The 25560-nt window shown below is 42.8% G+C and overlaps 1 protein-coding gene across 3 annotated transcripts in view; it reads right to left on the reverse strand.

Moving 5' to 3' along the window:
• The window catches only part of RGS6 (regulator of G protein signaling 6), a 796961-nt gene that overhangs the window by 604615 nt on the left and 166786 nt on the right, over positions 1–25560 (reverse strand). The window contains exon 1 of one of the 3 annotated variants that reach the window (XM_077464600.1): positions 19402–19420. The exons of the other annotated variants lie outside the window; for them this stretch is intronic. The gene's annotated coding sequence lies outside the window, so the exon portion shown is untranslated. Of the gene's footprint in view, positions 1–19401; positions 19421–25560 lie in introns of those variants that run through there. 3 annotated transcript variants of the gene reach the window in all.

Below are 25560 nucleotides of genomic sequence, written 5' to 3' on the forward strand. Positions count from 1 at the left end.
GTCAGCAGTTCCACTTCTAGTGATGTTGTCGGGTTTCGCTTGTGTTCCTTTTCCAAGTCATGTATCTTCTGTAGGAGCAACTTTAGTTGTTTCTCTCGCTCTTTTTTAATATGTGTCCCGTGCTTAATCAGAACCCCTCTAATCACAGATCTAGCTGTTTAAGATAACTGTACTATATGTATGCGTATATATATATATACATATATATCTATATCTATATATATATATATATATATATATATATATACATATATATATACATATATATATATACATATATATATACATATATATATACATATATATATACATATATATATACATATATATATATATATATATACATATATATATACATATATATATATATATATATATATATATATATATATATATATATATATATATATACATACAGTATCTCACAAAAGTGAGTAAACCCCTCACATTTTTGTAAATATTCTATTATATCATTTCATGTGACAATGCTGAAGAAATTATACTTTGCTGCAATGTAATGTAAAGTAGGGAGTGTATAGCATGTTCCCTCAAAATAACTCAACACACATAACTCAACCGCTGGAAACAAAAGTGAGTACGCCCCTGAGTGAAAATGTCCAAATTGGGCCCAAAGTGTCAATATTTTGTGTGGCCACCATTATTTTCCAGCACTGCCTTAACCCTCTTGGGCATGGAGTTCACCAGAGCTTCACAGGTTGCCACTGCAGTCCTCTTTCACTCCTCCATGATGACATCACAGAGCTGGTGGATGTTAGAGACCTTGCGTTCCTCCACCTTCTGTTTGAAGATGCCCCACAGATGCTCAATAGGGTTTAGGTCTGGAGACATACTTGGCCAGTCCATCACCTGTACCCTCAGCTTCTTTAGCAAGGTCGTCTTTGAGATGTATTTGGGGTCGTTATCATGTTGGAATACTGCCCTGCAGCCCAGTCTCCGGAAGGAGGGGATCATGCCCTGCTTCAGTATGTTACAGTACATGTGGGCATTCATGATTCCCTCAGAAAATGTAGCTCCTAAGTGCCACAAGCATTCATGCAGCCCCAGACCATGACACTCCCACCACCATGCTTGACTGTAGGCAAGACACACTTGTCTTTGTACTCCTCACCTGGTTGCCGCCACATATGCTTGACACCATCTGAACCAAATTAGTTTATCTTGGACTCATCAGACCACAGGACATGGTTGCAGTAATCCATGTCTTTATTCTGCTTTCCTTCAGCAAACTGTTTGTGGGCTTTCTTGTGCATCATCTTTAGAAGAGGCTTCCTTCTGGGGACGACAGCCATGCAGACCAATTAGATGCAGTGTGCAGCGTATGGTCTGAGCACTGACAGGCTGACCCCCCCCACCCCTTCAACCTCTGTAGCAATGCTGGCAGCATCAATGCATCTATTTCCCAACGACAACCTCTGGATATGACACTGAGCACATATACTCAACTTTTTTGGTCGACCATGGCGAAGCCTGTTCTGAGTGGAACCTGAGTGTCCTGTTCAACTGCTGCATGGTCTTGGCCACTGTGCTGCAGCTGAGTTTCAGGGTCTTGTAAATCTTCTTATAGCCTAGGCCATCTTTATGTAGAGCAACAATTATTTTTTTTCAGATCCTCAGAGAGTTAATTGTCATGAGGTGCCATGTTGCACTTCCAATGACCAGTATAAGAGAATCAGAGTGATAACACCAAATTTAACACATCTGCTCCCCATTCACACCTGAGGCCTTGTAACACTAATGAGTCACATGACACTGAGGAGGGAAAATGGCTAATTGGGCCCAATTTGGACATATTCACTTAGGGGTGTACTCACTTTGTTGCTAGCGGTTTAGACATTAATGGCTGTGTGTTGAGTTATTTTGAGGGGACAGAAAATTTACACTGTTATACAACAAGCTGTATACTCACTACTTTACATTGTAGCAAAGTGTAATTTCTTCAGTGTTGTCACATAAAAAGATAAATAAAATATCCCTAAATATCCCTAACATGCACATTTTCATCTTTCCAATTTTTTATTACACCACTGTTAGTAGGCTGACAAGGCAAAAATTACTGCATTAAAATAATAAGCAACACTATCAGCCTTTCTTGTGAAGTCCACAAATGGACTACAAGACAATGTGCTAATGTAGTTATTTACATTAGCTCAGTACCCCCTTTTCATCTCTATAACTCCAGAGCTTGTGCTAACTGTTGTCCTGTGGCTGCCACCGTGTCAATGTGACACAGGGCTTACATGTAAAAACCACTGAGGAGCTCCAGGAAGGAGCGTTGATTTGAACTCCCTTTGCACACTGATGAGTAATGTTGAATGAGAGCAAATATGTCATTTTCACTTGTATGAAAGGTAACATGGTAACATGTTACATATGAAAAGGTGGGTTTACACCCACTCCAATAAAAAACATAATAGGCAGAATTAATAAAAGTGTCTGAGAAAAAAACTTTGCCTCAACTGGAGCATAGCCAAACAGCTTTCTAAGCTTTTTAGAAGCTGTGGAAAATAAAAGATTGGGTGTTATGGGCAGCATCGTTAGTTGAAATGAAAACTCCTAAGACACTGTTTATTGATCTCTCCAATGTCTTGGATCCCATTTATGCCAACTCATATGAATAGTCTATAAGGCTAATTACTGTACAATTTGACTTCATAAAAAACATTAGGAAAAATCTGATATCCATGAGCTTTGACGAGATTTCCCACCCTGGCCCAGTCTGGCCAATTACATTTTTTACCTACTTAATGCAGTGAGGGAATGTTCTGACTAAGCTCTATATTTTTGATTAAAAGTTACTTAACATCTTGTGTGTTTATTTTTCCTCTTATGTATCCTTCTCACGTAAATATTGTTTGGATAGATTTGAATTAATGAATGTTAGATTTAAAAATACACAACTCTTTAACCTTTTTCGCATTGTGTCAGCAAGAATAACTGAGACAAACTAAAACTGACACCTAGTAATACATTTAATTGAAAGTGGATAGTGTTATTGCATTTCCCATTTTCATTTTTTGAAAAAAAACGTAATTTGAAAAATGTCAGAGCTACATGTTTTTTTCACTCTCTTGTAAGTTGTTCTGCTCCTGTGGTTTATTTGCAAAATGTAATTTTTCAAGCATATCCAAAAGACAACCAAGCACAGGCAGAGGGCTGAATAAGCACATCTTTCATGCTGCGGAAGCATGGCAACAGTCGAAGGCCTTTCTTATTGTTTGGTGTAAACCCCCAACTAAGCAGCCTATAGCAAAGATATTGCTTGGCATAGTTTACACAGACTATTGTGATACCAACATAGCATATGAATCATATCAAGTAAAATCTGAAATATCTCTGCAGCTAAAAATGAAAGGGTAACTACACTTTTTTGGGGAAAAAATAGCAAATAAAGAAAAAATAATATAGCGTCTACACTTGTGATACAAGTCATATTTTAATTGAATGTTATTAAAATGTCCTTTTCCTTTTCAATCTGCAGCCCCTGTCATTTTCTATAAATGCAATGCAATATGGCTACCTGGAGTTGTTCTGTACACAGAGTGTGTACTGATCAATCCCCAGGATCATCATTTCCTGCTTGTGTGATTGGCTCACCAATTTTCAATTTTGTCATTTTTGGTGAGATATTTCCAATAGTAACATGTCTAAAGGGAACACGTCTAAAGGAATGCAGGCCCAGCAGATTTCCTCATTAGTACTCTTCACCTGCCACAGTTGACTGATAATTATGAAACCACTCCCATTAAACCTACTAGGCACAGAGGCATAGACAAACACACATGGATTTCTTCAGAATAACAAAAGGTAGGAATCTACAACAAAGGTTGTTATAAACCTTACAATGTACATAGATCACACAGGGGGAATGTTTTTTTCTCAACAAAAGTGGAGTAACGTTTTAATAATTAGGTAAGGATATGCCTAGAATATTTTTGTAACATATGCTTTCTGGGATAACCACCACTATATCCTACCACTAATGCTTAAAGTATATGTACCACATTTCCACCAAAAACGTAAATGTAAAAACGTAAATGTATTTTATTGGGATTTTATGTGATAGGCCAACACAAAGTGGCACATAATTGTTAGGAGAAAGGCAAATAATAAGACCCCTTTCACACCAGGGCGTTTTGCAGGCGCTATAGCGTTAGAAATATCGCCTGCAAAACGCCCTAAAGAAGCTGCACCATTGTCTGTAGTGTGGAAGACTGAGGGCTTTCACACTACAGCGGTGCGCTGGCAGGACGTCAGAAAAAAGTCTTGCCAGCAGCTTCTTTGGAGCGGTGAAGGAGCGGTGTGTTTACCGCTCCTCCACTGCTGCTCCCCATTGAAATCAATGGGGCAGCGCTGTAATACCGCCGGCAAAACGCCGCTATTGCGGCATATTGCCGGCGGTTTTAACCCTTTTGCAGCCGCTAGTGGGGGAAAAAGCGCCCCGCTAGCGGCCGAAATGCGCCGCAAATCCAGTGGTAAAACGCTGCTAAAAATGGCGGCGTTTTACCGCCCACGCTATCGGTGGTGTGGTGTGAAAGGGGTCTAAATGGTTTGAACTTTTTGGTCTAAAAGTAAAACGGTATGTGTGGCGGAAAACTAACACTGCACATCACCCTGAACACAGCATCGCCAGCTTGAAACATGGTGGTGGCAGCATTATGTTGTGGGGGATGCTGTTCTTCAGGAGGGACAGGGAAGCTGGTCAGAGTTGATGGGAAGATGGATGAAGTCAAATACAAGGCAATCTTAGAAAAAATCCTGTTAGAGTCTGCAAAAGACTTGAGACTGGGGCGGAGGTTCACCTTCCAGCAGGACAACGACCCTAAACATACAGCCAGGACTACAACAAAATGGTTTAGATCAAAGCATATTCATGTGTATGAATGGCCAGGTCAAAGTCCAGATCTAAATCCAATTGCAAATCTGTGGCAAGACTTGAAAATTGCTGTTCACAGACACACGTCATCCAATGTTACAGAGCTTGAGCTTTATTTGCAAAGAAGAATGGGCAAAAATGTCATTCTCCAGATGTGCAAAGCTGGTAGAGACATACCCAAAAAGACTTGCAGCTGTAATTGCAGCGAAAGGTGGTTCTGAATACAAATGCACACCACACTTTTCAGATCTTTATTTATTTAAAAGAAAACCATTTATCATTTTCCTTCCACTTCACAATTATGTGCCACTTTATGTTGGTCTAATATATAAAATCCCAATAAAATACATTTACGTTTTTGGTTGTAACATGACAAAATGTGGAAAACTTCAAGGGGTGTGAATACTTTTTCAAGGCTCTGTATACGCCTTCCAAGAGGTCCTCAGAGGTTCTTCTACAATCTACTCGTTAATCGCTGGCAGCTCATGGGTAGATCGCATCCTCACTACCAACACATGCAAAGCAACACAAGGAAGCAGTTGTGATAGTGCTGGTTGTGGGATGCTGCTCCCCGCTGGCCCCTCCTTCCCTTCTGTTCATGGCAGGTGTTTGTATGTGAGATCACCATGTAATGTGCCCTGCTGTTTCCCCCATAATGTGCCGTGCTCTCATTAATGTGGCCTGTACTTATGTAGTGTGCCCTGTTCCCATGTAATGTGCCCTATTTTCATGTAATGTGCCCTGTCCCCATGTAATGTGCCCTGCTGTGTGCTCCATAATGTGCCCCTTTCTCATGTAATGTGTCTTGCCCCCCTGCAATGTGCCCTTTCTTACATGAAAAAGCACCTGCTCCCATTTAATCTGCCCTGTTCTCTTGTAACGTGCCCTGAACCAATTTAATGTGCCTTGCTCCCATTTAACACGCCCCAATCTCATGTAATGTGCGATGTCCTCATGTAATGTTCCCGGTCCCCGTGCAATGTTCCTTTCTGCCCCCCCCCCCCCCCCCCCCCCATGTATTGTGCCCTGCTTCCCACCCATGTTATGTTACAAGAAGAGATAAGTACTAAGATGTGACGGGAGGAGGCATAATCAGGACAACTTGCACTACTTTTTTTTAATATAAGACAGATATTGTGTTATCACTTTAAAAAACATTGCACATTATAATATTTTGTCATCCTGCTATAACAATAACATATTTATAAAAAACCTGGAGAAAATAAAATGGCAGCAAAAGGATTGCTCATAATGACCAATCATATATCATCTTTTATTCTCCAGGAAAATAAAATAAGAAATAAAGTCAAAGACAGAGTGTCTACAGTTTCTATACACTATGCAGACAAACTAGAAAGTTGACAGCAGCGCCTGCTGAATATCACTGTACTGACTGGAATGCCAAGGGCCATTATCATTGAGATATTGATCTTCTCTCAACCAGGAAGACATTTAGACACATTCTGGTCTGATGGATTGACAGCACATGACTTTTTGAAATCTAAACTTAAACAAAGTTTATTTGCTGGCAGTGGCCACAGGATGTACTTTTCTACTCTTGAGGAAAAAAAAGGTTTTTTTGCAGCCTAATTCTGACATAACTTTTTAATGAAGCACTTAGCTGTACTACTTAGATATTCTTAAGGCATTTCTGCATTAAGTGTGCAAGTATGTGCTTCATTTCTCTTGTACTGTGCATGGTTATACCCACATGTTCTGTGATTTTGAAGATAAGAACGGAAACATCAGTACATTGCAAAGTGTGTCTAAACCCAGGAACAAACCTTTCACACCGAGGGCATTTTGCAGGCACTATAGCACAAAAAATACCGCCTGCAATCCGCCCTCAAACAGCTGTTCCATTGTTTCCAGTGTGAAAGCCCGAGGGCTTTCACACTGGAGCGTTGCGCTGGCAGGGAGTCAGAAAAAGTTCTGCCAGCAGCTTCTTTGGAGTGGTGAAGGAGCGGTGTGTTTTCCACTCCTCCAACGCTGCTCCCCATTGAAATCAATGAGGCAGCGTGGCTATTGCAGCACATTGCGGGCGGTTTTAACCCTTTCTTGGCCGCTAGCTGGGGTTAAAAGCGCCCCGCTATCGGTCGAAATGCACCGCAAATCCAACGGTAAAACGCCACTAAAAATAGCGGCGTTTTACCACCGATACTATATATACTATACTCTATGGGCGGCTCGGTGTGAAAGGACGCTTAGATATAGTGACTGCATTAATTTTTATTTTCATGCATTTTATCCTTTATTTTCCCCTAGTGATCCTTACAGTAACACACTTTCTGTCCTATTATGACATGAGGACTGCTTAAAGAATCTGTTACCTGAACATTTCATATTCATGATAAGTGCCTGCTGTACCATGTACTTCTATAAAAAGTATCCTGTTCTCTTTCTATGAAAAGTATGTCTACTTCCTTTGTGTGAAATCCCTGGTGTTCCTGCCAGTGCCTCTGCTTTTCTATGAATAACTGACCGCATTAAGCAGGAGGATACACCGTGGTAAGTTCTCTAACTGTGCTGGGAACTCAAGCTCTTCTCCTCCAATAATGAGACTGGTGCTGAGACGCATTCCCTTGCACAGACTTTAATAGGGAAGATCAGTGTGCTGCTGTTTCTCCTCCCCCAGCTAGTATGCAGCTGAGAACAGAGGATATGTGATCATTTATAAAAAAAGAAGGAAAAAAATATATATATTTTTTTATATCTGTACAAAAATGTTTGGCTCTCATTTCTATTTTATACTGAATGGGTTGTTTTACACAGTGATCGTTGCAACCACTTTAATGCAAGGATTTCAGCTCTGTACCATTGATCATCATCCTCATCATACTTAGTCACACTTGCTTGATCAATTACTGTTCATCCTCACCATACTATACTTGGTGAAAGTTGTTTGACCAACTACTATGCGTATGCAATTTTTTATTGCTGCTCTTCAACTAGTTGTCAAATTGATGAAGGAGAGTTTAATATTAGTTCTAATACAGATCTGTGAGGTAATCCATTAGTCCATCCAAGTTTTATCCTGTCTTGAGCCCCGATGATGGTGGAGTGGTGTTGGCCCCAAAATGTGTGGGCTGTTTCTATATGACTTGCACAGGTGTACGCTGTAGTACACTTGTGTGAACGAGGACTTATCATAAATACCAATGGAGTTTCTAACTGCTATGAGTTTTTTCTTCTGAGCTGGCCTTTACAAAGCAATTCAATTGTTTCAATCTTGTTACATAGAAGTAGGAGTTTTAATGTATTTGCTAGGACGGTGACATGGTTTGAGGCGCACAATTTGTCATATGTGCGCGTTTAGCAAAAAAACAGACCTTATTATAACCATCGGCCTTAGGCTGGGTTCACATATATGTTAATTAGATGCAGGTTTTCCCTGCATCCAATTCGCATGACAGGAGAGTGTGAACGGCTCTCAATGGAGCCGGTTCACACAGCTCCAGGGTGGCCACTGTCCATATTTGGAAAGGATCCTGTGCATCTTTAGTTCCGATTCAGGTGCAAATTCAGGCAAAAATTCAGACCCAATTTGCACCTGAATCAGTGAACAGGGGACACACCGGAACCCCCTGCTGTGAGCTGTGACCGCAGCATATGTGAACCCAGCCTGAAAATAACCATGCATCAGCCACTAGAACTCTAAAGATTCTGATTTCATGAGGAACTTTACCCATAACAACTTGATAAAAAAAAGAATGTTATTTTAGCAAGGAACATACATTCCACATTAATAATTATGCTACCAACATTAGTGTGTGCTGTAAATTGTCTCCAGCATTGCTGCTGTCTCTTCTTGCTGGAGGCTGCCATTTTGCTGAAGCCCAGAAACCTGAACAGCAATAAATCATAAAGCAGAACTAAATCTCCCCTCTCCACTGAACACAAGGGGATTAGTTCTCATGGCGGCAGCGGCAGCCATCTTCTTGTAGCCCGTCGGCTGTTTTTGCTAAAACACTCCCGATTTTCCCGGGACAAAAAGCAAAATCCCGGGAATTTAATCGGGACTAGCTCCAATCGGGACGAGGGTGCCAAAATCGGGATTGTCAAGGGAAAATAGGGACTGTTGGCAAGTATGCAAATATAATATATGAAAAATGATTCTATTAATGTTATGTGCATGAGGTCACTGAAAGGCAGATGTCTACCACCCATATATGTATTAAAAGATTAGTGGTAGGTGTGACCCAATGCAGCTATGGTCTCTTCTCCGGTCATCTCCCTCAGGGGCAATGGGTGGTACTCTACCTCAACCCTGCCTGAGAGAACTATTTCCAGACGACCAGGTTATTCTCATACTGGAGCAAGGCATTACTTACAGTTTAGTCTGTGAGTATTTTTTATAAGTAGGTGACCTTTGTTGCTACTCTTTTTGCTTTCGAGGGCTCTGTTCGGTAGTAGTTACCTTATTTGTTTTGATTTTCCAGTACATAGAGTGTTCTTTACAGTAAGAGTGGGAAGGATGTGGAATTCCCTTCCACAGGTTGTAGTATCAGCGGGGAGCATAGATTGTTTCAAAAGACTATTAGATAAGCACCTGAACGATCGCAACATACAGGGATATACAATGCAATGCTGACATATAATCACACACATAGGTTGGACTTGATGTGTTTTTTCAATCTCACCTACTATGTGACTATGTAACTGTATCTGAGCACCACAAACCAGAAATATTATTTAATAATATTAATATTAACCAATTCAGTACTGTCAGTACTGGAAACTTTCACTCCCTTCCTGTCCAGGCCAATTTTCAGCTTTCAGTGCTGTCAAACTTTGAACAGCAATTGTGCAGACATGCAACACTATGGGGCTGATTTACAAACGGCTTTCACCATGAGTTGCGGCGCATGCCGATGTGCAGCGGCTGTTTTTGTATTCACGAAGCATTTGTGTCTGTAACACAGCGCAATTCCCCATTTACTATTAACATGCCGGTGCATGGGAGGCTGCAATCTGTGCGCCGCTATAGACATGGCGCACGCATTATTCAACTCAGAATTAAAGGAAGCTGGAAGTGCCAATATCATGGGGGTGATGTGGGTGATGTGAGGAAGTATAGTTATAACTGTCCAAGTAACAAATATGCCCAAAATAGAACGGAAAGTTAACTTTCTCTGAGCAAGTTTGCTGTGCCTTCAAATACAATTTGGGTACCCCAAAGCACCCTCCCAATGTTGAGGGAATGTGGCCTGGTACGGTTTGAGGGGGTGCTCTCTCATCCCCCCCTCTTTTCCTGCGGCCTGCCAGGTTGCGTGTTCGGGTCTGGTATGGATTTTAAGGGGGACCCCCACACCATTTTTTTTTGGCACAGGGTTCCCCTTAATATCCATACCAGACCTGAAGGGCTTGGTATGCTCTTGGAGGGGAACCCATGCCGTTTTTTTTTTTATTAAAGTCGTCTGGCCTGGAAGGAGGTAGTGGACACTATCAACATGGTGTTTCACACGCAGATACCTTTGGATCCCATATGCTGTATTCTAGGGGTCCTGGAGGATGTGGTGCCCTTGGAACCAATCAGGGTGGCGGTCTCCAGGTCGCTATTCCAGGCCAGGAAACTTATTTTGCTGGGCTGGAAGTCTGTGGAGCCCCCTGCAGTGGCGACCTGGATAACACATATGGGCAGAACCCTCATTATGGAGAAATATATCTATCAACACAGGGGGTGCCCGGGAAGGTTTGAGCGCCTGTGGTCACATTGGCTAGATACACCTGGGTTAAGTCCAAACGAGTTAATACTGTCCAGATTACTGTAAAATTTATAGCAAAAGGCAGACGAGGAATGCTTCGGCCGGAAATAATATACCCGCTGGGGAATTTTGAGCGACTTCGGAGCGGAGAGAGGGAGTCATGGGTTGATGTAATGCCTGTATATGTTTTGACAACTGAGTACCAAGTGGATATAAATGTGCACTGGAAATTGTTGTATACCGGTAACTTCAATAAACACCTTTTTGATAAAAAAAAAAAAGTCGTCTGGCCTGGGGACGATTTAAAGTTGTGTTGTAAGTCGCCCCAAGTCGCGCTATGACTCATACTCAAGTCGTGTCCAAGTTGCCTCCCAAAGTCGCACTGGAAGTCATGTTGCCCAGTTTAAATGGACTGTTAATAATACGGCGTGCGCTATTATCAATGGCATATTATTATCGCGTGTGCCAGCATATTTTCTGTTGCACTTATGCGTGTGCCAGTTCATACGCTCACTTAATAATTTATTTGGCGCAGAAAATAAGGTATGAACCGGTGCAGCGCATTCATCTTAGTAAATTACCCCCTATATGTACCCAAATTAAATTTATATATATATATATATATATATATATATATATATATGAAAATAGATCAATCCTGATGTTCTGTCGACTTCATTCCTTAAGGCCTGAAAATGCCAGGATAGTATAGTACAAATACCCGACAAATGAGCCCTTTTTGGATAGTAGACAGTCCAAGGTATGTAGTAAGCACAGCCACCTAGAGCAGCAACGCTCCCACCTGCCATATAGTAAAATGAGAGGCAGGCAGGGGGTTAGCAGTTCTCAGTGGGCGTCTTATGACATCCTCCCAGAATCCACTCAAGCTGTGGTGCGATCTGTTACATTTAATTATTCACAGTTAATATTCAAAGCAAAACTTAAAAAAAACACCCCCTAGCATTTCTGACCATCATGAGTTAGGACAGATGAATCATGTAGCAATTATTAACTTGAATCCATCTGAGCCTAGCCCAGGCATGCAGAAAAAATACCCCCCCGCCCTCCTCGCTTCCTGAAGACTCCTGGGATGCATTACTGCATTTGCCTAGGCCTGAAAACCAGGAAGTAACTGATGAAATGTAAAAAAAAAGTTTAAAACAAATATTGTATACTTTCCTATCTATTTATTAATGCTAGCACCATAAGGATTAAAAATTCAGTGTTGATTCAGAGTGTAAAATTCTGGTTTAACTAATGTTTCATTGAATGGGTAGATAAACTTTGTTAGATGTTTGACTATTTTTCTTTAGAGAGACCTGAATTCTTGTGTGTGGACAGATTTTTTTGCAGATATTGTTTTGCCCAATTTTTCCTCCTCCAGAGGCTCACTGAGAGGCTGAACCAAGTACTGGTCCAGGCATGGGGGAGGATCCCAGCCATATGGTTGTGATCCTTCCCGGGCCTAGACCAGCTCTGACATTAGCTGACAGCGGGCTTCAGCCTGCTTTCTGCTAAAAAAGGGTCACAGGAGTGCAGAACGAACTGCACTCCTGTGATCCACAGAAGTACAGCCAAACGAGCTTTGGCTGTACTTCTCCTTTAAGGCCTCATGCACACAGACAAAAAATGTTAGAGGCATCTGGCATTTTTTTTATGCCTCTAAATGCAGTGCTATGTAGTTATGCACATCAGAAATTTAGATCAGCGGTATAAGACAGCCCTCAAATTTTCCACTTACTTACTCGCATTTTGCGAGTGGAAAATTATTTATGGTGAGTGTGGGTTGGCCAGATCATCACAGGGATTGCCCGCTGTAACAGCTTTCATTTAAATTGCTGTCCGCTCGTGGTCACACACAGTCCCTCCTCCTGACCCGGCACCTGTGACAGACAGAACGGGCAATCCCCACTCTGTGATGATCCGGCAGCCCTCTCTTTTCCTCTGCACAGGTGCAATGATGGGCACAGGCGAGGCTGCATTGATGGGCACTGGTCATGCTGCAATTACGAGCACAGGTGAGGCTGCATTGATGGGCACTGGTCACGCTGCAATGATGGGCACCGACGAGGCTGCATTGGTGGGCACTGGTTACGCTGCAATGATGGGCACATGCAAGGCTGCATTGGTGGGCACTGGTCATGCTGCAATGATGGGCACAGGCAAGGCTGCATTGGTGGGCACTGGTCACGCTGCAATGATGGGCACAGGCGAGGCTGCATTGGTGGGCACTGGTCACGCTGCAATGATGGGCACAGGCAAGGCTGCATTGGTGGGCACTGGTCACGCTGCAATGATGAGCACAGGTGAGGCTGCATTGGTGGGCACTGGTCAGTCTGTAATGATGGGCACCTGTGAGGGTACATTGGTGGGCACTGGTCAGGCTGCAATGATGGGCACAGGCAAGGTTGCATTGGTGGGCACTGGTCACACCAAAATGATGGGCACAGGCGAGGCTGCATTGGTGGGCACCGGTCAGTCTGCAATGATGGGCACTGGTGAGGGTACATTGGTGTGAACTGGTCACGTTGCAATGATGGGCACAGGCAAGACTGCATTTATAAAAAGAAAAGTTATGGGGCACTTGTGCAGGCTCGCTCCTGAGCCTCACTGCTTCTGGCTCCTGAGCACCCCCTTCACCCTCATCATGAGACCAGGGAGTTTGGAGAGAGAAGAGCTGCAGACAAGCACAGTAGTGCTGGCTAGAATGAGGACCCAGGTAAGTAAAAGGGGGGTGAAGGGGGATATTGATGCCTAAATATTTTAATTGCAAGGAATGCATTAAGGTAAAAAATATTTAGGCTTTATAATCACTTTAAGCAACCTAAACACTGCTGTGAATGACATGCAAATGTCTTGTTTTCAAAATCAGCAGCTAAGCTCTCATCTCCTTCGGTAACCCCTACCCGCGGCTGATAATATATGCAGAGTGCAGTCACACATGACTGTCACAGGAAGAACAAAGGCACCTTTGATTTGTGGTCTGTGATTGAAGGTCTAGTTTAACTTTCTCTGTGCTGTGCAAGAGCCAAGATGTGGGGGGATAAGTGTATATGGGGCAGGCTGGAGAACAGTTTTTGTTCACTAATAATGTGCCAGTGAGTTATGTGTAAGCTGAATGGTCCATCCTTGGCAGTTGTCTCTGTAAACATTGGCAACCAAAAGGGTTGCTGTAAATTATAATGTAACTTAACTCCGGGCAGATATACAAAAAGAACCAATCAATATTGTTATCTAATATAAATTAAATGTATTTTAAAGGCAGGTAGTATAAGTACCTACATTTGTCTTTATATGAGCTTCCTGCACTCCCTTGCACAGTAGGACAGGCGAAAAAGTGCAGACCAACCCTAGAAGCTACTCAGGCTCTGTTTGCGGTGAGCAGAGCTGCCAATCTAACACACAGCATCAAACATGGCTGCTATAAAGCCTGGGGAAGGGAGTATCCATAGAAAGGGGTATTAAGGGTTAAAAAGGAAGGCAGCCACCCTTCAGAGTGTGTCCAGAACTCTGCAAGACATGTAAGAAAAAAACAGGGAGGGGGAGGTGCCGACCTGAGTGTAGTATTGAAATAATGACTTTAATAGGATAAGATTAAAAACACTTGCAATATGATAGAAGATACATGCTCGTCAAAGTAAAGTGCAATCCTGGCATTTCACATGGTTCTGTAGGTCCCACCGCTGTTCCGGATAGCTGGAAAGGATTGAGCATCTAGCTGGAATGGATCACAGTGTTTCTCCAGGAGCAAAGAAACCAAGCAGCTTCACACTGACCAGCATGGACCGTTGAACAGGAAGTGATGTCACCAGCATCTGATTGGACCCAGGCAGGGTTGGAATCCTGTCAATCAGGGCTGCAGTAGTGAAAGGCTACACACTTGGAGCTGGCTGCTCCTTCTATTGCCCTGCTGCCCTCTAGAGGAGGACAGCTATATATAAACAATGGAGAGCATGTGGGTGTGGCCGTGGAACTAGAATTTCCAGCAGACCAATCGGTAAACAATTTAGGCAAAAATCTAATAGTATGGGGTAAAGTATACAAAAATAAAAATAAGATCTTATAGGGAACGTATACCAAAAAGTAGAGCATCTATAAAAAAATAGAGAGACAAAGAAAAATATATAGTATAGACAATTTTATTTGGTGTCAATAAAGCAATGGCCAAATGGGGCATACGTTTTATGTTCATAAGTCCACTGTATCTCTCATTTTGAAAACGCTTGGGTTTTGTTACAATGCAGTTTGTGTTTATCAATACCAACAAAGCTAATTTCACTCAGGCCCCTCTTTTGAAACTTCCTAAAAGGGTCTGAAAGGCTATGATTTTTAAAGCCATGTTTTCTATTATAGGTGTGTTCCCTTAGGCCAGGCATGTCCAAAGTCCGGCCCGCGGGCCAATCGCGGCCCGCGGCCCGGTTTTGAACGGCCCGCCTGGTTATTTGGACATACATATCTTTTGTGGCCCCCGACGATCTCCCAGCGCCAGGGCCACAAAAGATATATATGCTTCGGAAGGTACAGGGAGGACAGGACCGAGCGCCGTACACAGGAGAATTTCCTGTTTACGGGCGGCCTCTGTAATAGGAAGTCCTTCTCCTGCACTGCCATTGGACAACTGTTCTGTCCATCAAAGGAGGCGGGACTTTCTATTAAAGAAGCCGCCGTGTAAACAGGAGATTCTCCTTTGGCGCTCGTCAGTGCATTCCTGGCAATGGTGCTGTGTTCCTGGCAATGGTGCTGCGTTCCTGGCAATGGTGCTGCGTTCCTGGCAATGGTGCTGCGTTCCTGGCAATGGTGCTGCGTTCCTGGCAATGGTGCTGCATTCCTGGCAATGGTGAGGCATTTGGGGAGGCATTCCTGGCAATGGTGAGGCATTTGGGGAGGCATTCCTGGCAATGGTGCTGCATCCCAGGCAATGGTGCTGCGTCCCTGGCAATGGTGCTGCGTCCCTGGCAATGGTGCTGCGTTCCTGGCAATGGTGAGTCATTCCTGGCAATGGTGCTGCATTCCTGGCAATGGTGCTGCATTCCTGGCAATGGTGAGGCATTTGGGGAGGCATTCCTGGCAATGGTGAGGCATTCCTGGCAATGGTGCTGCGTCCCAGGCAATGGTGCTGCGTCCCTGGCAATGGTGCTGCGTCCCTGGCAATGGTGCTGCGTCCCTGGCAATGGTGCTGCGTCCCTGGCAATGGTGCTGCATTCCTGGCAATGGTGCTGCATTCCTGGCAATGGTGAGGCATTTGGGGAGGCATTCCTGGCAATGGTGAGGCATTTGGGGAGGCATTCCTGGCAATGATGCTGCGTCCCTGGCAATGGTGCTGCGTCCCTGGCAACGGTGCTGCGTCCCTGGCAATGGTGCTGCATTCCTGGCTATGGTGGGGGAATTCCTGACTATGGTGGGGGCATTCCTGGCTATGGTGGGGGCATTCCTTGCTATGGTGGGGGCATTCCTTGCTATGGGGGGGCATTCCTGGCTATGGGGGGGGCATTCCTGGCTATGGGGGGGCATTCCTGGCTATGGTGGGGGCATTCTTGGCTATGGTGAGTGCATTCCTGGCTGTGGTGGGTGTGTTCCTGGCAAAGGTGGGTCTGCAGATGTGCACTGATTAGGCTGCATTGGTGGGCACTGACCATTATTTTGCTTCACAGTTCTTTATTTAAACTTTTTTTTTTTCCTGAAACTTCCCTCTTAAAGTGAAGGTGTGTGTTATACGCCAATTAATACAGTATGTACAAATACGCCCAAGCTCATTTCTTCCCACACACAGCCACAAAGGCAAGAGAATTCTTGTTGGGCAGTGTATTAGAGCTTGAACGAACACACTTAGACTGAATTTTAACGATTCAAAGAATGTCAGGCAAAATGGTCGGCCCTCACGCATGTTCACTTCATCAAATCCGGCCCTCTTTGAAAAAAGTTTGGACACCCCTGCCTTAGGCGGTCTCTGACCGCCTTGTGGTTCTGCCAACATAATGTTTACCACAAATAAAATTGAAGAAGGTAAACAACATAAGTGGAATTACATGAAATGAAAGAATCTATATATATATATATATATACTCTTTATCTGTACTTAGTGAGGAAACATTATTTAACTTCCTACATCATTGGCCTTTAACACCATATAACATACATGTATTACATGAGTGAGAGCCCTTAATAATGGAAGAATTAGGTGTCCTTCTGAAAACAACTTGTGGGGTATTTTATTAAGTATCTTGCTTCAGAATGCCCCAATGATGCTGGATGATATGCCTAACCTGCCGATATTGAGTGAAAAAGCAGAAAAGTTGGCTTATTGGAAAGAAAGGATTTCGGCCAGCTGATAAGGGGGGGTTGTCCTGCTAAACAAGAATGAATATTTAAGAGAGTTGTACCATATTTTAGAGGATACTGGGATTTATACTCCCTTAAAGAAGGACCCCACTCTTGAATATAAAAAGCAATTAATAAAGAAAATCAGATGCAGAACAAAGAGAGGAATACCAAATAAGAAAAAAAAAGAATACTTACTACATACTACCTAGTTCTCCTAGAATTTATTATTTGCCAAAAATACACCAAGATCTTGTAAAAACCTCCAGGGAGGCCTATTATTAGTTGATTACATTCCTTGGTATCCAGGGTAGGAGACTATGTGGCTTTTTTTCTCCAACCACTGATTACAAACACTGCCTTGTACATTAACCACTTGCCGCCCGCCCTATTACAAATTAATGGTGGCAAAGTGGTTTCATAATCCTGATCGGACGTCATATGACGTGATCAGGATTATGAGCCGCTGCGCACCCCCGGGGGCCCGCATCGCGGCGATCGTTGTTGCGGGGTGTCAGTCTGACACCCGGCAACTACGATCTCGGTAAAGAGTCTCCGACGGAGACTCTTTACCACGTGATCAGCCGTGTCCAATCACGGCTGATCACAGTGTAAATAGGAAGAGCCGGCTTTTCCTCACTCGCGTCTGTCAGACACGAGTAGAGGAGAGCCGATCGGCTGCTCCTCTGACAGGGGGGGTCTGTGCTGATCGATTATCAGCACAGCCCCCCCGAGGATGCCCACACTGGACCACCAGGGACGCCACCAGACCACCAGGGATGCCAAGCAAAAGGTAATCCTCCCTAGACCACCAGGGATGCCAGTCAGCACAATGGATGCCAATCAGTGCCCATAATGGATGCCAATCAGTGCCCACAATGGGCATCACTGATTGGCATACATTATTGTTTGGCACTGATTGGCAGCCATGAGTGCCCACCTGTGCCACCTATCATTGCCCACCTGTGCCGCCTATCAGTGCCCACCTGTGCCGCCTATCAGTGCCCACCCATGCCCATCTGTGCCGCCTATCCATGCCCATCTGTGCCGCCTATCCATGCCCATCTGTGCCGCCCATCCATGCCAATCCGTGCCAGCTATCAGTGCCAATTTGTGCCACCTATCAGTGTCCATCCGTGTCGCCCATCCGTGTCGCCCATCCGTGTCGCCTGTCAGTGCCGCCTGTCAGTGCCGCCTATCAGTGTCCATCAATGCCACCTCATTAGTGCCACTTCACTGGTGCCACATCATTGGTGCCCATCAGTGCCGCCTTATCAGTGCCCATCAGTGTAGCCCCATCAGTGCCCATCAGTGAAGGAGAAAACATACTTATTTACAAAGTTTTGAAACTGAAACAAAAAAAACATTTTTTTTTTCAAAATTTTCGGTATTTTTTTATTTGTAGCGCAAAAAATAAAAACCGTAGAGGTGATCAAATACCACCAAAAGAAAGCTCTATTTGTGGGAAAAAAATGATAAAAATTTCATTTGGGTACAGTGTAGCATGACCGCGCAATTGTCATTCAAAGTGCGACAGCGCTGAAAGCTCAAAATTGGTCTGGGCAGGAAGGTGTTTAAGTGCCTGGTATTGAAGTGGTTAAGGACACCAAACAAGTGATTAATGATTTAAGTGGGATTGAAGTACAGGAGGGTGAATTTTTAATAACTGCAGATGTCACTTCTTTGTACACTAATATTTCACGTAAAGACGGTTAAGAAGCCATTGATTTTTTTCTATATAAGGCAGATCGCATCTCTCATAACAAAAACAATTTATTTTGTATTTGATAGTCTGCCATGTCCCAAAATTATTTTTGGTTTGATAGTATGTTTTTCTTACAAACCAAAAGAATTGCAGGAATCATTTTCAGAGTCAAATTCTGAAAGAGAGGTTTATTTACAGAAAGTATATAAGGGGGAGAATTGGATAATTTAGTACAAGAAGTGTAACAATTAGACCCTCATTGTTGGCCAATAAGGACGAAAATATAGATCAAATAATATTCTGTCCTTTTATTACCAACCTATCTACTCAACGTTGGCAGGTTAAGTGTATCGTACAGAACCATTGGGGCATTCTGAAGCAAAATACTGTTCTTAATAAGCTGTGTTGTTTTCAGCAGGGCACCTCCTCATAGGGATAAGATTGCCCCTAACATTGTTAACCCAGCACTTAAACAGTTTTTTTCCCCAGTATTAAGGGCTTTCACGTAAAAGTGGGGAAAGCATTTGGAGCACACAGCAATCAGTGATGCCAGAAACCCTAGTCTGTGTAAACAATACTGGGCATGGGGTTCAGGGACAAAGTATATAAAATGGATGGGAGGATATAAAAATCCAGCAGAAAGAATGGACAGTCCTCAGCTCAGGGCAGGCCTCTTGAAGGAAGCAGAAGCACACTTCAAACATGTAAGAAAAAGCAAAGGAAGGAGTGCCTTCTGAGTGCAAACAGTGTAGACTATAATACAAATAATAAATACTCACACAGAGGTAAAACCATGTCAGCATGGGAAAGGTAAGTCCTGCAGTGGTGTGTCTCTCTGCACGGTGCTGGAAGCCAAATCACTTGTGGTACATGTAGGAGCCGTCCACTGGCTCTGTGTATGGAGATGGATCCATATACAGGCACAGGCTGGCACGAATGTGGCTCGCAGAGGCGTCTGACATCACCGGGGGTGTTGCAACGCTTCTGAGCCTGCACACTGTTGATTGAGGGGACAGTCACACTCCTTTGTAAAGCTATTTGCCTCATTGCTTTTTTGTAAAGGCTTTCACCCTCGTAAGAAATGTATGATATGTGGTGTTAAAGGCAAAACATTTAGGAAGTGACCTAAATTTACCTCACAAAGTAAAAATTATAATATAGATTCTTTCATGTCTTGTAATCCCACTTATGTAATTTACCTTCTTCAATGTTCTTGTGGTAAACAGTATGGCAGAACCATGAGACGATTGAGAGAGCGCCTAAGGGAACACATCTATAATAGAAAACGTGGCTTTAAAAATCATAGCCTTTTAGACCATTTTAGGAGGTTTCACAAACTGGATCTGAGTGAAATTAGCTTTGTGGGTATTGATAAACTCAAACTGCATTAGAGAGGTTGTAACAAAACCCAAGAAATTTTAAAATTAGATTAGATTAAATGGATTTCCAAACTTAAAATGTATGCCCCATTTGGCCTGAACACTGACTGGGACATTAATTGCTTTATTGACACCAAACAGAATTATCTATACTATATATTTTTCTTTGTCCCTCTATTTTTTACAGATATTATTTTTTATAGGTCACATACTTTTATATATACTTTTTAAGTTTATATGAATTTTAATGTGTATATTTAAATATATAGTGAATTATCTGCATATATGATATCATTCTTTACATTAAATTATCTCTGGGGATATTATTTTATTGATTCCCCAGTTCTTGGCCGAATTAGTGCTTCATGTTGCACTAATGAAGTAGTATCTTCAACAAAATGGAAGATGGGCTGGAGTCTCTAGTGCTGACGCTGTGCCAATGCATGATCCTGGGTCAGCAGCAGCTTTTTACGTAAGCATAAAAATGCTTTTATTTCAATGTGGATAGCTTTTACATTTTGTTCTATTAAACTACTACACTAAAGTGTTTGTTCACCAATACCAGAAGTCTGCCAAGCAAAATAGGTGAGTTGGAAGCTCTGGCGCACTAGGAGAACTATGATCTAATTGGTATTGCTGAATCTTGGCTTCGTTCTTCTCATGACTGGGCTATTAATATTCCTGGCTATGTTCTCTTTTGGAAAGACAGGGAAAATGGAGGGGAGGTGGTGTCTGTCTCTATGTGAGAAGTGATCTCAAAGGAAGTGTGAAAGAGGACCTACCATATATACTCGAGTATAAGCCGAGATTTTCAGCCCCTTTTTTTAGGCTGAAAGTGCCCCCCTCGGCTTATACTCGAGTCACCGCCGTCTGCCTATCTGATCAGCATGTCATGCAGACAGACAGCGGCCATTCCACTGTTCAAAAGCCGCGCCTCCCTGTCTGTGATAGGCGGAACACTCAATTTCCCAGCAGCCAGTGTTCCGCCTATTACGGACATCCGCTCATCTTCATACTACGGACGAGGATGAGAGGATGTCCGTGATAGGCGGAACACTGACTGCTGGGAAATTGAGTGTTCCGCCTATCACAGACAGGGAGGCGCGGCTTTTGAACAGTGGAATGGCCGCCGTCTGTCACAGACGAGGAGGAGAATTGCGGCTTTTGAATCCTGGCATGTTTTTATGACATGCTGATACATGCTGATCGGTGCAAAATGGCACACAATGGCACACGGAGCTGCAGAAGGACACAGAGGCTGCAGAAGGGCACAGAGGCTGCAGAAGGACACAGAGGCTGCAGATTGGCATGCACAGGACACAGGTAGGCTGCAATGGACACAGGGAGGTACACAGGGAGGTACACAGGGAGGTATGCAGCTGCAGATGGGCATTGTTGACCTTCTTTTCCACTCTTTTAAGCTGTAACAGTAGCTGCTGCATGTCTCATCTTCACGAGTCAATACGTTTTCCCAGTTTTTTCCTGGTAAATTAGGGGCCTCGGCTTATATTCGGATCGACCTATACTCAAGTATATACAGTAGTTTTTTTTTTTTGGTTGAACTAGATGGAGTTGTATCTTTTTCCAACACGACTAACTAAGTAACTATTGGAGATTATTCCTGGCTCCTGGGGAGCTTTATTTATCTCAGCTCGGTTCTGTCTGGAGGTACCATTACACGCAGAGGATTGTGACATTTTGCACTCACACAGTTCTGACATGAGTCACAGGCATACATGCTGTCGCAAGGACAGCCATCTGTTCTGGTGAGTGTTGACTCCACAGGGGATTGGTGACTGGTCTATGATTTCACTTCTGAAGGTGGTGAATTGTTTTATCAGTTTCCATTCATAAGGAATATTGTTCACTGTGATATTTTCAGTGGTTTATGAACTGACTGATCTTGCACATCGTTTTCTATGTAATTTGCACTTCTATCTCTAAGTGGTGCTACACATTTTTTTATGTTGTTTTAGGTTTGTTATGCTACCTGTATGTGAAAGCTGCCGCACAACTTTTTTTGTTTTCACAGCGCAGATTTTCCTTTATATTGTATTTAGGGCAGTGTGTACCTAGGGGTAATGTACTGAACACAAGCAGTCTGCATTGTGGGTATCCGTCCCTGGGTGAATACTGCTTTAATCATTAGTGCCACTCAGTTCACTGCCCAATTCCATACAGCCGCAGCAACTTTTAGTCTCTTACAGAGTTGTACAGGTTGCCGGCAGCAGGGCATGACTGCGCACCTGTGCCTTCTGCCCACAAAAAATGCTGGGATCTTATGCCCTAAGGATCCCAGTGTGCATGAGGCCTTAAAGTGTATAAGATTGTTAAAAAAGAAACAAACATCAGTGGCCAAAGGACTCACCCAAGAACCAACTGTGCCTGTCATCCACTAATCCCCACCATCAATCTTGTGCCATTCCCCTATGTGTTACTGTAGACAGTCACCGCACACTGGCTCTGCGGGTTCTTTCTTAGTTTCTCCTGCTGCCACAATGTCTATCACGTGGTTCCACATGTGACATCAGCAACATAGATGTAAGCCCTCACATGCACAGTGACTGATCTGTGCCAGTTTACTGATCTTGGGTGTCATTTTCCTACTGTTGGATGCTTCCTTATTAACATCCTGGTTTGCAGAGTGAGGTTATTCACATAGTTCTTTTGAAGTATTATACAATTGTTTATAGGGCTGTAAATACTGTGAATTCACTTTCTTTCATATCATGTTGTAGACATGCCTCTACACATTTTCTAAAGAAGCACATTGCCAGATTTGGCAAATGGACTGAGAAAAGTGGCTCCTGTTCCGAAGAATGAATCAGCTCTTTGTCAGCTAAAGATATCTGTTATCTGGTATGGGCACATACCTACATATGTTTTGGGCGGCCCGATTTTGGTGTGCGGTAGTTGAAAATGTGAATGCTCGCCTTCAGCTGTCTCTCCCAGTTTTACCGGAACTGACATTACTATTACTAGGGATTCAAGATGGTGAGCAGTGGTCTAGATACACTAAAATGCTCATTTCATATATGTTTTATTATGCCAAGCGAGAAATTATTCTTAAATGGAACTCCCGTTCCTCCCCCTCTGTAGGTTTATAGGGAAACTCTATTAATGTTGCTCTTCCTCTATTTAAGTTAACATATATTAACAGAAACTGTCCTAAAAAGTTTGAAAGGGTAAGGCAGCCATGGACAGCCTAGTGGAGGTGGTTTACCCCACATAGATCATGTTGGTTGACTGTTGAAGGCTGCAGTACTCTTTTATTCATCTCTTCTGATATGGATATGTCATGGATTTTACACTGGCAATTTACTTTATTTTATCCGTGATGTCTGTATCCTAATATGTTGAAGAAGCGCTGCTACTTTTGTCATTGTCAGTAAATTAAGCTGTTTTCAATTAATTCCATTTTTGATGATCTTGTACCATGTCTTTGGTTCAATAAAGGAACTTTTTTTGTTAAAAAAAAGATATTTGTTATGTGTATTAGTGGTGTTTGTTACATATTTTCATTTGATGTGATGCTCTAGAAGTAATAGTATACTATTACTTCTAGAGCATCACATCAAATGAAAATATGTAACAAACACAACCCTGAGCTATAGATAACTAAAGGTGGCCATAAAGGTACTATACTTTTCATATCTTCAGGGCTGATGTTAGAAATCATGGGGCCCCATACAGCCCTCCTGATGGGCTCCCTGCAACTATGCCTACACCCCACCTAAACTCCCCCCCCCCACTGACTCTATCCGTTCACACCCCAAAAATGAAAAAACATCCCACCTCTGATCTCACCTCCTGGGCCTCTCTGTTAACCAGATGGGGTCTAGGGAAAGGTAATTTAAGCCCCGTTAAGCAGGTAGGAGTGAGGGTGTGGTCTAGTGAAATCCATTTATTAATTTAGTCAGAAATTAACAAGAAAGCTGCCCTGTTTAGCTGATGGGGCCTGGGCCCAGTACAACAGGACCCGTTGTACTGCCTTATCAGCAGCCCTGCATAACTTTATGACTGATATCATGCCATATCAAATCAATTATTTAATGTTATCAGTTTTAATTCTTTTGGGTGAAATGAAAAGAAAATTATTTCATACATAATTTGTTGATTAATTGGCACCTTAACAGTCCTAATCAGCTGCATGTTCTCTATTTTATTGTGCCAGTTTAACTGCTCAACTCCGCCTTCAGCACCCAAGGTTCCTAAACAAATTAGAGCTTCCTTGAAGTCACTGTTTACAATCTTTACAATCTGTTTACAATCTTTGCTGTACCCCAGATGCCTTACTTTAGATCATTGTACTACATTACAGCTTGTATATTAAAAAAGGCTATTGTTAATAATGTTTTTTTTTTTTCAAAATAATGCAGCTTACATCTTATGAATCGCATATTGTGCTCAGCTGTTATCTATTTATATGTTACTTATACATTTTAAAGTGATGTTAAACCCAAAAGCAAACATGTATTACATTTAAGCTTGCCAATTCTTAGATGCGATGGCTGAAATTCATTTTCTGTTTTTAGGCTTTCTTACTTCTATTTTCATCTGATGAGACTGTTTTTTTTTTAAGAACAAGCTCTCCAGTAGAATGCTTCAGTTACAGAGATGAGACAAACCACTTAAAATTAGCAGCAAAAAATATTTGCTATAACAGTTTATAAAATATTACCTGGAGTTTGGCTTCAATTTGGTAATGTATTTAAATCTTCTAGTACATCTAACATCCCCCCCCAGACTGACAATGCTGCTGTCCAAAGATGCCCCCTCCTTCATCCAGAGTGGGGACACTCTAATATAGTTACTGGCCAGATCACAGTGGGAAAAAAGGAAGAAAAGAAATGGATGCAGCCACCATATCTAATGATTGGTAAGCTGCACTATATAGCATTTTTGGTTTGGGGGTTTAACCCCTTCCCACCGAGCGTACGCAGATGGGCAGCTTTGGCTTTCGGGGGTTATACCAGGATGATGCCCACAGCTGCAGGCATCATCCCGGTACCATTGTTTAGAGCGGGTGATCGGCTATCCAGAGATAACAAACAATGCAGCTAAAAGGCTGTTTTCCCGGAGGAGTGGGAGGGGACGTCCAATCCCCTCCTGCTGCTCCGAACAAACCTGCCGGGGGACCCAATCGACGATCCGCCACTTCCGGTGGCTAAGGACAGACTGGCACGAAGCCGGAAAAGGCTTTGTGCCAGTCTCCTGATTGTAAACACGGAAGCGACGTCACAACTTCACGTCCTGTTTACTCGGCTGCCAATGGCGCCTGTTTTAAAAAAATATACAGTATTCAGAATCGCCGAAAACTGATCTGATCTGAATACTTTGAAGTGCAAAGGAGGGATCGGGGGTCTTTTAGACCCCCGATCCCTCCATAAAGAGTACCTGTCACCACCTATTCCTGTCACAAGGGATGTTTACATCCCTTGTGTGAACAATAAAAGTGATCAAAAAATTTTTTTTTTAAACACAACTTAATAATATAAAAATAAATAAAATAAATAAGAAAACATTTTTTAAAGCGCTCCAGTCCCTGCGAGCTTGCGC

This window comes from Lithobates pipiens, unplaced genomic scaffold, assembly GCF_037356315.1.
Source record: "Lithobates pipiens isolate NorthernLeopardFrog02 unplaced genomic scaffold, aLitPip1_a1.2 Scaffold_30, whole genome shotgun sequence".
Taxonomy (NCBI): domain Eukaryota; kingdom Metazoa; phylum Chordata; class Amphibia; order Anura; family Ranidae; genus Lithobates; species Lithobates pipiens.